This window comes from Protopterus annectens, chromosome 4.part0, assembly GCF_019279795.1.
Source record: "Protopterus annectens isolate FY-2018-M chromosome 4.part0, PAN1.0, whole genome shotgun sequence".
Taxonomy (NCBI): domain Eukaryota; kingdom Metazoa; phylum Chordata; order Ceratodontiformes; family Protopteridae; genus Protopterus; species Protopterus annectens.
Window position 1 is genome coordinate 106,305,679 of NC_056733.1, and position 15,492 is coordinate 106,321,170.

Consider the following 15,492-nt stretch of genomic DNA (forward strand, 5'->3'; position numbering starts at 1 on the left):
CTAGCCATGGCATTGTGGAACACAGCCTTGAGCTACCAAGTGAATCTACAAGCTCAATTCCTGCCAGGAAAACTAAATACACTAGCAGACAGACTAAGCAGAAACCTCATGGACCCACACGAGTGGAAACTGGAACCAAGGATTTTCAATATGTTGACAGGCAAGTGGGGTAGCCCAGATCTAGATCTGTTTGTCTCCTCCCAGAACCATCAATTAGACAAATTTTGCACAAGGATTCCCCACAAGCTAGCTTGGAAAATGGATGCTCTATCCTTCAGCTGGAAAAACCTATCAGTTTATGCCTTTCCTCCTCTGCCTCTGCTCTCCAAGGTACTACTAAAGATCAAACCGGACAAGCCAAGGACGATTTTAATTGCACCAGACTGGCCACGCCAACACTGGTAACCCCCTCTTGCACAGTGTGTCACGCTTGGCCCCATGGCACCTGCCTCAGACTCCTTCCCTGTTGTCTTAGCAGGAGAACCAGATTCTGCACCCTCAGCTGCAAACCCTGAACCTAGCAGCCTGGCTAATTAACATCTCTCAGTAAATCAGTGATGGATATCATTGTAGAGGCAAGGAGGCCTAGTACTAGAAAATCTTGTTGCAAAATGGAAAAGATTTTGTTCCTGGAATCAATCTCAAGGGATGAGTGCAGCAGTGCCCAATTTACCTCAGATTCTACAACACTTGACTGAGATGATTCATAAGGGCTTGTCCTTTTCCTCCATCAAAATTCATGCCTCAACCATTTCAGCTCATTACAGCACAGAGCCTCCCCTCTTCTCTCACCCACTGCTCAAGCAGTTCCTCAGAGGGGCCAAAAATTTAAGGCCATCAAGGAGAGCTCCAGCTCCAGCCTGGGACCTTAACTTTGTCTTGGAGAAACTCACTCTTCCTCCTTTTGAACCAGCTGCTACTGCAGATTTAAAATTCCTTTCCTGGGAAACAGCTTTCCTGTTAGCAATCACTTCTGCAAGAAGGGTATCTGAATTACAGGCCCTTATGGCAGTGGAGCCTTTCATCATCTTTCATGCGGGGACAGGGTGTCCCTCAGAACCAATCCATCCTTCATGCCCAAGGTGGTATCCAGTGTGGCTCTTAATCAGTCCATTTAGTTGCCTACCTTCTTTTCTAGCCCACAGAACAAAGGGGAACGGATACTGCTCTCCTTAGATGTGCGCAGACAACTTAGATTTTACTTGGACAGGACTAAACCTCAAAGGAAATCTGAACAACTGCTGGTGGCATTTGCTGCAGGGACAGAGGGGAAAGCTATTTCGAAGCAAACCATTTCAAAATGGATAGGCCACTGCATTCATTTCTATTATAAGCACCATGGAAAACCGATCCCACAGGGCATCAGACCCCGTTTGACCTGGGCTGCATTTACCTCCACAGCTTTTCTCAGGGGCATTCCTACCAGGGACATCCTACAAGCTGCTACCTGGAGTTCTGTACATACTTTCACCAAGCATTATCATTTGCCAATTTTCTCTAAATCCAGAGCTGGCTTTGCCACTGCAGTCTTGCAGGGTCTTATAGCTGGTCCTAATTCTATTTAAATTCCTCCTCCAAACCTTAGCTTTGGGAATCTACCCAAATATAGTGACTGCAACAGTGAAACACGAAGAACATAGTACAGTTGTGTACACTCACCATAAATATAGATGTTCGAGTGTATTCACTGTTGCAGTCCTGGTTACCCTCCCTCCAGCCCCCTTTCTTCTTTTGGCTATACCTCTACTCTCCCTTACTATGCTCAAAAAGCTTTTTGGTGTATTTGCTTTTTTGTTGGAGGTATATCCTTGTAATTATAGATTTAATTGCTTCCCATTAGGGGGATACCTGACATCTGGGGCAAGAAAAACTCATGTAATGGCGTTGGCTGCATGTTTTATACCCCTGACGTCATGGAAGAAGGGGCAGCATCCAATGCAGGACTCAAGACTTTGTTAATCAGGCCGACTGAGGGCTACTGCAAGCAGATAACCCAAATGTAATGACTGCAACAGTGAATACACTCTAACATCTACATTTATGGTAAGTGTACACAACTGTACTTTTCCCTCCCTCGAGCCCCCTGGTTTTCTCTCTCTGTCCTATCTATGGCTATTACTAACCCATTCTGGGGTATTGGTATTGGTATTATTTACTTTTTACTGGTGGTGTTTTCCCCACCATAACCTAGCTCCCTATTTGGGGGAGCTCCTGACATTTGGGGTAAGAAAAAGTGATGTAATGGCATCGACTGGCTCTCCGCGGTGGTGGTGCTGCGGTAGCGTTGTCACCTCACAGTAAGAAGCTGTCCGGTTCAATTCTCAGCTAGAGTGTCTTCTGCGTGGAGTCATGCGTGAATGGGCGTACCTTTGTTGAAGGTTGTGCATCAGGGCTGGTAACTCGGCACGTAAAAATCAACTACCAATCATTAGTGGACCGGAGTTACACTGTGGTGACCCCTAACCGGGAAAAGCCGAAAGACACAACAACAACCTGACGTCAGTCCTGTAGCGACAACATCCAATGCAGAAATACTAAGTCTCTGGTATTCAGGCCGACTGAGGGCTACCTGCAGGCAGATAACCCAAGTGTGATGACTGCAACAGTGAATACACTTGAACATCTACATTTATGATAAGTGTACACAACTGTATTTTCTGCCAGCATTCCTTGATGCATTTACTGCTGCTTCCAAGTGCCCAGATTCTCAACCTCCTGCTCCCAAGCGCCCAGATAGGTTCTAAAAGGTACCTGAGGGTGCCAGGTTCATGTTTAAAGCTCTGTCTGCAGACCCAGCTACCATTTCTATCTCAGCTGGTAAGGCTTTCAAGTTATTGCCTTCTACTTCCTTACTGCCCTCTGATAAAGAGATCAAGGTTATGGAGAGACTGGTGAAAAAGGTCTTCGCCTCTGCTATCCTGGCCTTCATGGCAATTAATTACCAGACTCACATGTCCAAGTACTGTCTGGGTCTCATCTCTGATGCAGGGAAACTCCTTTCTGCACTTCAGATTCTCCTGCCAAGGCAAAACTGACTGCCATTCTCAACAACTCTACCCAAGTTACAAGGCATTCCATCAAGTGTAGTTATGATGCTGCAGATGTCTGTGTTACAGCAGCAGTCTCTGGGTCTGTTTTAAGGAGATATTCTTTGCTCAGGTTACAACCCTTGCCTGATGACTTTACGGCCAAACTTATGGATGCCCTTTTGGATACTAAAACCTTATTTGGTAGCTCGGCTGCAGAACTGTTCAAATCTTTACAGGAGAAGCGTAAGGAGCTGCAAGACCTGAAGCATATCCTGGTTTGCCCTGTCCCCAGGTTCCAAAGGAACTATCCAACAAAGACTGCCTTTATTAGGAAACCTGTTTTGCCACCTCCTTGTAAAAGCAAGAGAGGCCCTAGGAAGCAATCTCCTTCTAAATCTACCTCATCCACTCCTGTTCAGAAACGGCCCTTTCAGTCCCAATCTAAGCCTGGTAGCCTGCGACTACCTTCCACTAGAGCCATCTGCTCCTCTGTCACTTTGTCTTTCTCTCTCTCTCTCTTGCAACTTGGAATTGGATCACCCAGGACTCTTGGGTCCTCACCATCACCCAGAGAGGATATTTCATGGTTTGTGAAACTTTTCCCTCCTTCACAGGCATCCCACAACCATCAAAGGATCAAATGGCCCTCTTCCCTCAGGTAATTTCGGATCTTCTTTCTCAGGGAACTATTCAAGAGGTCCCTTCTGCTCAACAAGGGAAAGGGTTCTACTCCAGGATGTTTTGGTCCCAAGGAAGGATTGCCCCTGGAGACCCATTCTGGACCTTTCCCACCTAAACACCTTTCTGAAAGTCCCATCTTTTCAGATGCTGACTTTGCCCTCTCTCCTTCCTCTCATTCTTCTCCAAGCTTTCATAGTGTCATTGGGCATCAAAGACTCTTATCTTTACATCCCCATTCACACTCGGTGCAGGAAATTTCTGTGTTTTCTCTCTTGCTTCCTCTCATTTTCAGTTCTGTGCTTTGCCCTTTGGTCTCTCTACAGCACCAAGGGTGTTCACAAAATTCTTGGCTCCTGTCATAGGATTCTGCAGACTGCAGGGAATTCAGATCCTCCCTTGTTTATATGATCTTCTTATCCAAGCCCAATCACCAGACCTACTTCGAGTCTCTTTCTTTCACCATTTCCCTTCTAGAGAGTCTAGGCATCGATATAAACTGTCAGAAGTCCTCTCTGACCCCTTCACAAGACCTCATTTTTCTGGGTTGCAGTATCCAAACAAACAAGATGCTAGCTTTCCTACCTACAGAAAAGGTACTGTTCCTCGTCTCTTACTTCCAGAGCATTTTACTTCTCCAGTCTATGACTACCAGGGACTTCCTATGCATCCTGGGGTTCATGGCATCTACTGTCCCAGTGCTCCCCTGGGCTAAACTGCACATGAGGAAAGTTCAGAGGTTTCTAAAGACTCTTTGGATGCAACACTCCCATCCCCTGAATTTCATGATTCCACCCCCTACCCTGCATAAAAAATTAGTTGGATTGGTGGATACTTCAGGTAACCAAAAATCCTGTTTTTCCCCTATAGCTATCCCCTCCCTTTCCTAGAGTTATAGACAGATGTTTCAGACACAGTCTGGGGCACAAGTCTACAAATCCTGGTGGTTCATGGATGTGTGGTCTCCCACACAGTCAAAGGAATATATCAACATAAAAGAAATGAGAGCCCTGATTTTTGCTTTAAAAATCTTCAAATCCAAACTTATTCCAGGGATGCTGAGGCGGTTCACAGACAACACCATGGTTCTGTGGTACATCAACAAGCAGGGGGGGAAACAAAGTCTTCCCCTCCTATGCAGACTATCCCTAAACACCTGGGAGTTAGCCCTTCAAAGCCAGGTCTCTCTTTAGGCAGTTTACCTTCCCTCTGCTCACAATGTGATGGCAGACGCATTAAACAGGTCCATGACCCAGTCCTGTGAATGGATGTTACGCAGGGAGGTGTTTCTGGACCTGATCCATCATTGGGATACTTCTCAGGTAGATTTCTTTGCTTCCTCCATGAACAGAAGGAAAAGATTCTGTATGCATTCCCTCCTCTTACCTCTCCTCCTAAAGGTCATACTAAAGAGTTAGCAGGATTAACCAGAAGTCTTGCTGGTGACTCCATTTTGGCCAAGGCAGCACTGTTTCCCACTTCTCCTGCACTTAGCCAGGGGCAGACATCACAAGTTACCCCACAGGATGGATCTACTCACACAGGGCAAGGAAACCCTGATATATCCACAGCTGTCAACACTGAACCTGGACCTGTAGTGATAGGATTTTGATTCCCTTTAGACACCTGTTTTCAGAAGACATGCTTTAAGTACTGCAGGAGGCCAGAAAACCCACTACTAGGAAATCCAGTGATGTGTTGTTGTCAGTCTTGCCTTTATTCTCACTGATGGGTCGAATCCGATCCATCAGATCCATTTTGGCCATTTTAAAAGCTCGAGGTCTTCAGCAAAGCTCATGGGCATCCTTCTTTACCCATAATGCAACCCTTTAGCTTCCTCAGATCTCGTTTGTCACTCTGTGAAGGATGTTCTACTAGCAAGCTCTGGGCTAAGTTTCTATTTTTTCTTATAGTATCTCTCAATTTCTTTATTGATAGTTTAATTTTTCTTTACCCTCTCTTAATTCTTCTTCAGAGTGAGTGTTAGGCAGTTTAGTTCTTTCACTCCTTACTTTTCGGTTGTTAGCATCCATTTAAGTTAGGGGACGTTTCACCCAGTTTTCCTTTGTTTCCCTTTTTGCTTAACTGCATGTTTTAGTTAGAGGGCAAAAAAAAGAAAAAGGTTTTCTTTCTCTTTCCTTCTAGTTGTTCATTTAAGTTAGAGGACTGTGTGTGTGTGTGTGTGTGTGTGTGTGTGTGTGTGTGTGTGTGTGTGTGTGTGTGTGTGTGTGTGTGTGCATGCATCTTCTTTCCTACCTACTTGTTATAGGAGGTCTCAAAAACAGAAAGGGAAGCCTCTTGGCTTTAAAAGTGTGAAAAATGTGGAAAAAAGATGCCCCTTAGCGATTCACACACTGTGTGTGTATTGCCTGGGGACTCTTCACCTTCAAGAGTCGTGCTCCATCTGCCATGGATTTCACCAGAGAGTGTTGATGGAGCGCAAGAATAAACTCATTCTGAAAGGATTAATAAAAACTCCCTTTTCTGAGGCTATATCTCTGGAATCATCTTCTAAATCTGACAAATCTGAAAAATTGGAAAAGTTCCAAAAACGTCCTTCTTCGGTGAGAAATCCTCCTCGAAGCCGAAGCAAAAAGCACCTAGACTGTCTGCTCCAATGGAACCTATGGAGCAGACAGCTGATCTTGGAGCCAAGGCTTCATGGGAGCAATTGGAACCCTCTGCTCCGAAGTCAACCTTCCCTTCTGAATCCTTCTTTGCAACCAGCCCCTCTCGGCTCCCATCACTATTTTTGACCAGCTCTAGATCCACCTACCCTTTCTACCCAGTCCACCAGGAGTCTGTCCGATGAAGATGTGGATAGGGTGGTGCAGAGGCTGCTAAAGACACTGGCCTTGGCCAAATTATTGTAGGATTCCAGCCAGAGCCTGAAGATTCTGACATCCAGCGTGTGTCTCTTTCAGGTCTGGGACCCATTGGCTCCTCAGATCCGGTATCTGCCCTGAGCATTTCCACCAAGTCGGAGATGGAGACCTCTGGGAGTTGACACCCTCTCGTCGGGTCCTCTGATCCGGTTCAGATGTCTGTGGATCCGACCCTGCCTCTGAGGACTTTGGAGTGGGTGGGTCCAGTTTCTACCTCTACTTCTGTCTTCTGCAACAGAGATTCCATCGGCTTTGACAACCTGTTTGCCGGATCCAGGGAACTCTTCGGCGCAGGGGCGGACTGCCTTTGAAGTTATGAAGAGGGTTCTGACTGCTTCCCAGTTTGAGACAGTCTCCTTCAGATCTTCCTCCCAGTTCTGTGCAGGTGTTTTTGCCTTCTCACATACCCTGTCCACAGTACAGCAGAGACCCCAGGCCTCAGGATGTCCAGCAGGGAACTCTCCCCTCTTCTGAAACTTCCCCAGAATATCCCACTGAGGAGGTCCCTTGGAAGAGGACATGCAAGAGGAAACATCTCGACTCCCTGGAGGAGTCTGTCACATTTGATACTGACCTCGATGAAGCAGAAGGATCCTCATGGTCACCTCCTGAAAATGTCTCCTTTAGAGACATCCTGGAAATCTTAAAAGAGAGAGAAAACTGGCAGTCCACCTCTCCTTCGGCCAAGGAGTTGGTTTACCTGAAAGCCTTTGGGTCTCGCCCTTCAACCTCTTGGGTGACACCTCTTTCTGATGAGCTTATTGAGTTAATCAATCCTAGACTACATAGAGCCTACTCTTAGAAGGCCAAATAAATACATTACAGCCCCTAAAGATAAAACTTTTTGGACAGAAGGTGTAGCAGTTGATGCCATGGTCGTGGCAGCAGCCACTAAAAAAGAGCTGAGACCAGTTCCTCTGCCCATCCTCTGAATAAGGATTCCAGGGCCATAGATAGGTATGGGAAGCACGTCTTTTCATCAGCGACCTTTGCCTTACGGTCGCTTATAGGTATGGGAAGCACGTCTTTTCATCAGCGACCTTTGCCTTACGGTCGCTCAACTAATTTACCCACTTCACATGATTGTTGTGGGACCTGTTAAAGGAAATCAGACTCCTTCCAAGGAGCTGTAGGTGATGCATCAGCAGATAAGGTCAATACTCAGCTCGCCACCCTAAATTCAGTTATCAACTTGTCCATGTGGCTCATATCGTATACAGCAGATGGAACGAGTAGGGCAGTAGGTTCAGGCATCTCTCTCAGGAGGCAGGCCTGGATGTGCCTTTCTGATTTTGCAGAGCCCTTCAAGTCTTCTTTCATTCATGCTCCTTTTGATGGCTCTTTTCTTTTCAGACCTGAACAGAAAGGCAAGACCTTGTCTGCCATTGCAGTATGTTTTTCCACAGCAACAAGACCCTTTCCTAAAGGTCACAGAGGAAGCGGGAAAATGTTTCAGAAAGTCACAAAGGTCTTTCCAGGACTCACATGGTGAAAGTTCCCCTAGAGGCAGAGAAGGGAGCAATAATGGAAGACGCCACCCTCGCAGCAGGGGAGGCCCGCAGAATCAGGGCTCCAGAGAATCTTTGGTAGACCCTTCCAGCGCTCCTGCAGAAGTGTGGATTGCTCACTTCTGGAGGCAGTCAGGAGTCAGTTGTCCCTGCACTGATAAACCTGGCAAAAGTTAATAAATGACAGATGAGTGCAGGACATAATAGCCAGAGGATACTTCATTCCCTTCTCCTACCCCACTTCCATAAACCAGTCAGTTCCAGACATTCCACCCAGTCAGAAGTAACAAGCAACATTAGAAATCCAAAAGTTGCTAAGAAAGAGTCATCCAAGAAGTCCCCACAGACCAGAGAGGATCCGGAACTTATTCAATATTCTTTTTACTTTCAAAGAAATCAGGGGACTGGAGATCCATTTTGGACTTCAGCAATCTGAACAAATCTGTGAAAAAGGCCAAGTTCCAGATGGTGACACTGCAGTCGATACTTCCATTCCTGGAAAAAGACAATTGGATGTGCTGTATAGATCTTCAGGATGCGTGCCACCACATTCGAATGAAAAGGTGATACCGAAGGTATTTGCACTTTTGGCTAGGAGACAGTCATTTCCAGATTTGAGTTCTGCCCTTTGGTCTCACTACAGCCCTCAGAGTGTTCAAGTGCATGGCAGTAGTGGCAGCTCACCTGAGATGCCGAGGATTCCAGGTGTTTCCATATCTGGACGACTGGGTCATAACTGATCCGACCAGGCATCTTCTGCTACAAGCCAGGGTCTATGCTCTTCAACTCTGTTCCTCCCACGGTATTACTGTAAGTTACAAAAAAATCTCCTCTGGAGCCATGTCAAAACTTAGTTTTCATAGGAGCAGAGATAAACACAACCACATTGGTAGCAAGATTCCCACAAGACAGAGTAGAGGATCTCCGCCATTATGTAAGACTATTAATCAGGAAGACACGAGCCTTTGCAAAAGTGGTTCTTCAGGTACTGGGGAATATGTCTGCGTCAGTTGTATTTATTCTCCTAGCTGGTCTTCATATGAGAATTCTTCAGTGGTTACTTTCCGCACAATGGTCAATCCTAGAACTTCCAGTGTCACACAAAATCATGATAATCAACTCCTGCAAAAAAGATCTCCAATGGTGAATTCACTCTCCCTTAGTATCTCAAGGCCGTCACTTCATCCCTCCTCATCCCCAGGCCACAGTGACCACAGATGCTTCCCAGATAGGGTGGGGGAACATTATCTAGGGAAGACAGTTCAAGGCATCTTGCAGGAACATGAGGCTCAATTGCACATACACATCCTATAGTTGAGGGTGGTGCTTTTAGCTTTGCAAGCATTTCAAGACACTCTCCGTCTAGGAAAGATGGCAGTCCATTCAGACAACATGTCTGTAGTCTGGTACATAAATAGGAGGGAACCAGATCTTACCCCCTTTGCCGAGAAGCTCTGAGGGTCTGGCAATGGGCAATGGTTTCCAACCACTTTCTGATAGCAATGCACATTCCGAGGAAATCCAATATGATTGCAGCCAAATTGAGCAGGGCCATTTTTTAGTCTCACGAGTGGTCCCTCAGTCAGAAAGTTATGGAAGAGATCTTCCAGAAATGGGGCCAGTCTTGCAGTGATCTCTTTGCATCGCCCACCAATACCTAATGCAGCGACTACTTTTCCCTGATCCCTCCCATGGGGAAGTCACCAAGGGATGCACTTGTTCACAGTTGGCCTCCAGGACTTCTTTATGCCTTTCCTCCAATCCTTCTAATTCCTAAGTTTTTGCAGAAAGCAAATTTGTTGGAGACTACAATAATCCTGATCGCCCCCTATTGGCCTTGTCAAATCTGGTTTCCCTTTCTTCAGACTCACCTTCGGGATGAACCATGGATTCTGGACCCTGCTCCCAATCTTCTGGCTCACCCTTCAGGAATGGTTCATCCCAACCTGGACAATCTCAAACTAACAGCTTGGCTGCTCCAGTTCCCCTGATTGCCAGGTTTCCTCTTCTTTCTTCCCCAGTCAGACATATTTTGTCTTCCCATAAAACATCTACACGTAAATTGTACAAAAGTAAATGAAAGATATTTGTTACATGGGCCAGCGATAATCAGATCCTTTTTCTGCGCCCATACATTCTATTTTAGAATTTTTGACAAAAGTTTTCATCAAAGGAGCTGCTGCAGCCACTATTAGAGTTTAATTGGCAGCAATTTCAAATTTCCATGTAGGAGAAAATGGATGTTCTTCGTGTTTCACTGTTGCAGTCATTACAAATCATGTCTCACAGACTTTGTAAAGCTTTCTTAAAGGGAGCTGCTATGATAAGACCACCAAACAAAAATCCAGCACCGCCCTGGGATCTAAATTTTGTCTTGTCAAACATTATTGGGCCTCCCTTTGAACCATCTGCTACTCCTGGACGACACACTTTTTAATTTATTTAGTTTACATTTGTTTACTGGGAAAGTCCGACTGGGCACATGTCCATTTTCAGCTGAGGCCCAGAGAGAAAAGCTCCACATGAAACAAAAGATGAACAGAGGTAATGTATATTGATGGTTAACATACAGTTATTTTACATACAGGTAGTTTACATCCAGTTAGTATTAGCCATTCTGGATAGCATCTTTGCAGGTCAGATTATACACAGTCTACATTTGTACATAGTGGGTATTACTTCAGCCAGAGGAGTTTCCGAGTTGCAAGCTTTGTCTGCCAAGCCCCCATACCCAGTTTTTCTTAAGGACAGAGTTTATTTACCCACTAACCCATCATTTCTACCAAAGGTTGCGTCAGAAAGTAACCTCAACCAATCTATTGAGCTGTCAGTTTTCTTCTCAAACTTTCAAAATAAAAGAGAATATTCACTGCATCATTTAAATGTTCATAGGTTGGTACTGGGGCTATCTGTCCGAAGGCATATATTAGCCCAGCCACATTGTGCGGTATTCACCACCCCTTTAGTAGTTCCCTAGACCCTTGTACTAGCAGCTAGTACCCTTGGCCCCTATCTAGTAGTGCTGTTGGTGTGATCCCCGGTGTGAACTTTCTGTTACCCATCCACTCATCAAGGTTCCTCTTGAAGAGTGATAGTGAGGGGCTCTGTCTTGTGTAGATCGGGACCCTGTTCCATAGTAAGGGAAGTCTCTGCGAAGGGAATCTATCCCTCCAGCATGTTCTATTCATTGTTGTGTTGAGGTTTATATCCCTAGAGCGTGTAGCTCGAGTAGATTTGGTTTTGCTAAGATGGGGCATGTTCAACAATTTTGGGTTGGACATGACTCTGTACGTTAGACGGAGATCACCTCTGAGAAAGCGGTATGCAACAGAGAACAGTCTTAGTTTTTTCAGTCGTTCTGCATAGGGCAACTGTTTGAGGCCAGTAATCCTCTTGGTTAGGTACCTCTGTGGTCTCTCCAGCTGCTGGAGATGTCTAGCCAGGTACATTCCAATTGGTGCATTGTACTCAATAATGGGTCTAATGAGGGAAGAGTAGAGGGGCACCATTACATCCTTAGATCTTGATGCGAACCCTTTCGTGATCAGATGGGTCACATAGAAGGATTTTCTAACCACTTTGGCAACATGTTTATCAAAGGAAAGCTGACTATCTACTTGGGTTCCTAGATCCCTTATTTCTTCTTCAGATTTCAGGGGATTACCTCCTATGTTGTAGTTTGCGGGTACTCTGTTTTTTCCAAAGGGGATTACTACGCAATTTTTTTTGCATTTACCTTGAGACCATGGCTTTGACACCATGCATCAGTCTCATTTAGGTCCTTCTGGAGGATCTCCATGTTGGCCGGAGACTCTATTATAGCACCCAGTTTGCAGTCATCCGCAAACTTAGTCAGCCACAGCCCTTCCGTGCTTGCCTGTAGTTCTGAGAAGTATAGCCAAACAGGGGGGGCCCCAGGACAGAGCCCTGAGGTACACCACTCATTACTGGTCTGGATTTGGACATAGATCCCGCTACTCTTACTTTATGGGATCTGTCTGAGAGCCAATTTGCGATCCGTCTTGTGACATAAGGGTTTATGCCCAGGCTGGTGGGCTTATCAATAATACCTGAATGGGGAATGGTGTCTAATGCTTTAGCAAGGTCAAGGTAATCCATGTGTACCTCCTTTCCCTTATCTTTAGCCTGAGTAACTGTCTCAAAGAAATCCACCAGGTTCAGGAGGCATGATCTGCCCTTGACGAAGCCGAACTGTGTGGGGTCCACCGACTGGAGGTTCCCAATCTCTCCATTTATGAGAGATTCAGCGAGCTTTACGGACTCCACCCAATGGAAAATATTATTTATATGTTAACTTAACAAAAGCTCAAAGCAATGCTAGAAACCAACCAATGAAATTAAAAAGCAGTTTCTGGAACACCACAGTCCTAACTTACAGTCATAGTATACTTAAATTCTGATAGCTGTCCAACTATCATTTCTTCCAAATAACACACAGTAAAAGAAACCATAGACAAGTTATGTTTCTACTTACATAGAACTTCAGAAATTGGAAAATAGGATCAGCTCTTTATTTCTTATTTGAATATTAGAAAAGGTCAACCAGTCACCAAAGTTACCTTATCCAAATGTTTTACACTATGTATATCTTATATTTACAATTGTAAGAATAGAGCCCTTTCAAATCCCATTAACGCTCCTTCCACCAGGTCGGTAGCCACATCTGCAGCCTTCCAAGCTAGGTTACCTTTGGATGATGTCTGTGCTGCAGCAACATGGGCAAAAATCTCGTACCTTTATTACTCATCACAAAGTGGATTTGGCCTCTAGGACTAGAGCCTCTTTGGGTTCTATGGTTCTGAGGAATTGTAGGTTGTTATCCATGTGAACATTGCAGTTTTTGCAGATTTGTTCAAAAAGACAAATGTTTCACTTCTACATATAGTTCAAAAGTTTTGATATTTTGATTTATGGTAATTGCAATATGGACTGGGTTGTATATTTGGCAAGATTCACCTGTTCTGCCTTTTATGTGGGGCAGACATCACGGTCCTGTAAGTTGACAATTGCTGAACATTTGAGTGACATCAGATGTGCTAAAGGGTACTAATGCTCTGTATAAACACAGTTTGAAACATACTACTGCTACATTTTCATTTATTATTATTGATAAAGTATGGGGTCAAGCTATGGAGAAGGAGGGATGGCATTTTGTGTTAAATGATAAAGCACTGCGGTATGATTAAATTTTGACCCTCTGGGTGTTTTGTGCAACTGCATGTTTAATTTAGAGTTAAAATAAACTCTCATGCTGGAGACCTGATTTTGGAGTGCTGGCCTTTTTTTGGATTTTCATTCTGAGGAATATTCTCCCATCAGTCACCCAAGAGCCAGGTTGCTTGGGACACTGCCCCATCAGTGTGAATAAAGGTGAGGTTGACATCACATAAAGAAGTTATGTACTTACCATAACATTCCATGTGTGTTGTCCATTTCTACCTTTATTCTCACAACCCTCCCTCCAATACCCCCTGCCTATACTCTTGGGAGACTGAGTAGTATAAATTGGGTACTACAGGACTATATAGCCTCAGAATTGATATTCTACTTGTATGTGTGTGTGTGTCTGTGTGTGTGTGTGTGTGTGTGTGTGTGTGTATATATATATATATATATATATATATATATATATGTGTGTGTGTGTGTGTGTATATATATATATATATATATATATATATATATATATATATATATATATTTCATGTTATCTCTATAAGAGTTCTGGGGGCAAACAAGATCTGAGGAAGCTAAAGGGTTGCGTTATGGGTAAAGAAGGATGTCCACGAGCTTTGTTGAAGACCTCAAGCTTTTGAAATGGCCGAGACAGATCCCATGGATTGGATCTGACCCATCAGTGAGAATAAAGGTCAAGATGGACAACACACATGGAATGTTATGGTAACTACATAACTTCTTTTGTCCAAATGGAAAAGGTTTTCCATCTGGTGTTACAAGAAGGATCTATAGCCATTGTTGGTGGATGTTCCAGTGGTTTTGTCCTATCTGTGTGAACTGATGAAAGGTGGCCTGTCCTACTCTACAGTGAAGGCTCACCTTTCAGCTCTGTCAGCTTATCTGCCTACGTCACTCCTTTAACCTCTAGGTTAGAGGTGAAACTTTTCCAAAAAGGCATTCTTCATATTAGACCACCAAGGAACCCAGCTTATCCTCCATGGGATCTCAGTTTTGTGTTGGAGAAGCTTATGCTGGCATCCTTTGAGCCAACAAGCTCCTCTTCCCTGCAACATTGAACATGAAAAACAGTTTTGCTGGTGGACATTACATCTGCTAGAAGGGTCTCTGAGCTGCAAGCTCTGATGTCTAATACCCCTTCACAGTTTTCCACAGGGACAGAGGGTATCCTTGCGTGCCATCCCTTCTTTTATGCAGAAGGTGGTCAATGAGTTGTCTCTTAACCAGTCTGTCAATCTTCCCACCTTTTTTCCTTCCACTCAGTCTAACAGTGAGAGAATCCTGCATTCTTGGGATGCGCACAGGCAACTCGGAAGATACTACCTGGATAAAACCAAGCCTATCCGTAAATCTGAATGCCTGTTTGTGTCCTTCCACCCATAGGCCCCGAGTCAGCCGGTTTCCAAGCAAACTATTTCTTCTTGGATTTCTAAAGCTTTTTCTGTTACTCAGCCAACGGTAAGAACCTTTCTTCTCCAGGGAGGGCACACTCCACTAGAGCAGTGTCCTCTTCTGGGGCTTTCTGTAAAGGCTTGGACACTTGCTCTCTCCTCCAGATGGCTACCTGGTCCTCTGTTCATACTTTCATTAAACATTATAAACTCAATGACTTCGCCAAATCCAGTGCTGCTTTTGCTAGGGCTGTTCTACATGGCTTTGTTGAAAAAAGCTTCTGCTGCTCCTCCTCCCCAGCTTTCCCAGCCATGAGCTTTGGCATTCTACCATGTGTGATGAGTACTGCAGCATATGGATAGAAGGACATAGAATAGTTGTGTAAAAGCTTACCATAGCCATAGATGTCCATCTCTTCTATATGCTGCAGTATTGCTAACCCCCCTGCCTTCCCCTTAATGCTTGTCTGTCTTTCCTGGTGATATGTTTTTCACCTGGGCTCAGGCTGGTGCTTGGTGGCATTCAGTTCTGACGTTGGTGCGTGCTGATGTCTGCTTTTAACTGATGTCCATTTATGACCAACATATGCGAGAGGATGTGAGGTGTTGCACGAATTTAGCAGTAGCATGTAGTCTTTTGTGTACTAGCCAGACTTACGAGTTAGCCAGAGGTGAACTACCCATATGTGATGAGTACTGCAGCATATTGAAGAGAAGGACATCTATGGTTATGGTAAGATTTTACACAGCTATTCTATAACCTCAGAACTGGTAAAAAGAAGACACA

The 15,492-nt window shown here is 44.7% G+C and overlaps 1 protein-coding gene across 1 annotated transcript in view; it reads left to right on the plus strand.

Annotated features, from left to right (window-relative positions):
- LOC122799215 (myosin phosphatase Rho-interacting protein-like) overlaps nt 1-15,492 on the plus strand; it is a 2,938,789-nt gene that overhangs the window by 673,473 nt on the left and 2,249,824 nt on the right. The window lies entirely within an intron of this gene.